The sequence below is a fragment of the Cupressus sempervirens genome, chromosome 6, assembly GCF_028749045.1.
Source record: "Cupressus sempervirens isolate cs-2001-9-10 chromosome 6, ASM2874904v1, whole genome shotgun sequence".
NCBI classification, from domain to species: domain Eukaryota; kingdom Viridiplantae; phylum Streptophyta; class Pinopsida; order Cupressales; family Cupressaceae; genus Cupressus; species Cupressus sempervirens.
Genome location: NC_143123.1, coordinates 491016618 through 491020394, shown reverse-complemented (window position 1 = coordinate 491020394; position 3777 = coordinate 491016618).

Genomic DNA, 3777 nt, shown 5'->3' with positions numbered 1-3777 from the left:
ATAATTAGGTTTATGATCATGGTTTAATTCAATTTGGTTTATAAGTATAATATTAATTAGTTAAGGGCCAGGGTTACCTTTCAATCTTAGGGTTTGACATTTATAAAATTAGTACTCAAGGTAAGATAGGAAAGTTATTTAATTATTTATATATTACCTAGTGTAGTTTTAGTAAATTAAGATTACTTAGGTTAAGATGATAGTAAGGGTTATGATTAGAGTTAAATTCAATACAAATTGACATTATAGAACTAATCCTAAGTGACACCCAGCCAAGGGATCCGAAGAACTAATCAAAAGTTTTACTAAGCAAGCAATAACATACATACAATAATTTACATTTATAAAAAACATAAGAGATTGCATTCCTTAATGAGCACATTTACATTTCATTTTTAAATAATTATAAACTACTAAAAGTAAAATAAATAACACATCCACATGAAAGTTCATATTAACTACTTCAGTTCAATCCATTTAAATAATTTATATACATTTGTTCTGAATGCCACTTGGCAAATTAATTCGGAATGCACAATCATCCACTATACATGTCATAGGGTATGAAAGGCTGAAAGAATATACATTTATAAAATAGTTTACATCATCCATTTTTGATCCATGAAACAACTTGTACAATACAATTTAAGTAAAATCATTTTAAATACTATAAGTTTTTTGTTTGGATCCCTTGGCCGGCTGTTATGTGGTTAAGTATTTTATATATGTTTAGGGTTTTATTTATATGGTTAGGTCGAGATTATAGTTTAAACAATGAATTTAGGTCGAGGTTATATTTATTTGTAAAATTACATGTTTAAACGATAAATTTACATCTAATCTAATCATTCAACATTGTAATAAATACATTAATTAAATACATTTCAAAACATCTAAAATAATAATTTTTTAAATAAACATTTACGAAACTATATTTTAATTAACAAATACAAAAATTTAAACATTTAAGTTCATTAACAATGTAAATTTACAAATTTATGTACATATTAAAAGTGAAAAAACAATAAATTAACATACATATTAAATTGAAAATTGAAAAAAATAAAGTAAAATAGTATAAAACATATTAAAATACCTATGTATCGAAAACTAGCAGCAAGGGGGTAGTTGGTAGGGTTGAAAAACGGGCTCTCGTATGTGTCTCTAATTGGGCTCCCATTTTTGAGGTCATGAAAATGACCTTAAAAATGCCAAAAAAGCACTTATATAAAACTTTTACAAATCGGGTACCCGATTTTTAAAAAATTGGGTACTCGATTTGTAAAAACTCGGGTACCTGATTCTTAAGAAGGCGGGCATATTCTATAATTTTGAAATGAATTGTCTTAGGGCATATTCTATAATTCTTAAATGAATTGTTTTTAAAATATATTGGGGAAAGCATTTTTTTTTTGTAAAAATAAATAAATAAACAAACTTACCCCATCTTACCATGCACCGTTGGCGGCCTGCACAAATTCTGACGCTGAGTGGGCCGTACCTATGATGGGGGGATGTGAAGGGGGCCGCACAACTTAGTATTTATGGCTGGTGGCATTCAAAGCCCTCCAGTGATTCGAAATCGCTTGGAACTTTGGTTTTCCTTTTTTATATGTAAAGTAAATTTTAATATTATAAAATTATAATAATGGGTTGTATTTAATAATATATATTAATACATAAATGTATATTATTTAATAAATATTAAAATGTTATTTAATATGTAATAATCAGTTTTAATATATTAAATGTTAATGAGTTATTATAATTTAAATTATGTTTAAATAAATTAATATTATTAATTTAATTAATTGATTTAAATCATGATAATATTTAATTTAAGTCTTAATTAAATTATTATTAAAGTAATTTATAATCATAAATTTAGGATTGACATGAATCTTTTATATATTAATTAATTTAATTAAATATAATTTAATTAGAATTAATTAATAATAAAACATGTTCAAGTAAGTTTATTTAATACTAAATTTTAATAAAGGTATAGATTATTTCTTTGTAGTTTAGCGAGTATTATGTTTTTTAATCTAAATAAATTATTACTTCTCGATTATTTTGGGAAAATTGACCTAAATCAATTATGGGTAACTTTGTGAATTATTTAAAAACAAAAAAAAGAAATGGGTTAATTGAAAAGGGTGAACTATCAAACTAATTACTTGTTATATACATTGGACCCAAAACTGAAATCTTTATCTTTAACCCAACCATGCGATTTAAAACAAGCCAAAATATGAACTTACACTTTGCCTTCTATGTGATGTTCATTTTTGAAGGTTGATTAGATGTTGACCAGTCTAGGATGCATACCAGAGGTTTTGTGAGATTTCTTTTATACCATGTACGTGGCTGGATGTCATGATGTGTCTTGTGATTCAAATTAAAAATTTTATATATATATATATATATATATATATATATATATATATATATATATATATATATATATATATATATATATATATATATATATATATATATATATATATATATATATATATATATATATATATATATATATATATATATATATATATATATATATATATATACACATATATACATACATACATACATACATACATACATACATACATATACATATACATATACATATACATATATAGATGAGGTTTACTTTGTGGAGCATTTATGTGTACTTGGGTGGGAGAACCATCTTATTTTTGGGTTGCCTGTTAAAGATATGAGCTTGACCATTATGGGTGTTGTGTTATGGGACACAACTGTGTTTTATATTCTTAGGAGAGGTTGTCTAGGTATATGTCTTTGGGAGTGGCTTGCAGTAGGGGTCCAGGACCTAAAGTGGTCAGTGCCAGGGTAACCTATTGTAAGTTATGTAATAAGTGTTAATCTAGTAATTAAAATTCTTTGGGGGGGGGGGGGGGAACACACTAAAAAGATAAGTTAGAGATATTTGACCCACCTATGCCTTGAGTGCTTGTATAGACTAAGGATGGGAATGGGATGATTGCCTCATCTTCTTGAGGGGGCTTTCTAGTTCCACATGTGTCACGTTGAGAGTCTGGGGTTCAGAGTAACCAGTCTAGGGTAACTCAATGCTTGAGGGTCTAGGGTCTATTGAGAGACCAGTCCAGGGTAACTCAAGCATCCATGTGATGACACTCCCTAGTATGTAGCTTGAGTCTCCTCTATAGATTTTGTGTACCTCTGGTGGTGTACTTATTGTTGGATGTGTTTATTGTGGTTATTTACTTTCATTGATGATTGGTGATTCATGGATGATGTACTTTTGACATGTGGTTCTTGACTTGAGGTGGATACTTTCATTGACTTTGTCTTATGATCTTGGTATTCAATTTATACTTGGTTCATGTATGATGTTTGGTTATGTGGTGTTGGTATTTGATTGAGTGTTCTTTCTTTTTGGATAACTTATCTTCTTGAGTAGCATGTGTTACCTTTGAGGTAGTTTTGGCTTTTAGGAATTCCTTGCCTATAAATGTTTTATGTTTGTTTAGCCGTATGAGGATCGTTCGTTATCTTCCTTGCATGGTGGGAGTGGAAGCCTGATTAGGTAACCACACAATCGGGAGGTAGTGTCTTCTTACCATTTGGGTCCCCCTCACTTTGCCAGTTGTTGGATGTTCGTTGTAGAAGATGTACCTTTATCATTCTTATTTCTTATCTCAAAGACTTCTTTTCAGTTGATGTAATAATGCTATCATGTATTCTGATGTATTGTATCTATTTGTACATACCCTGTGACATGTGCAA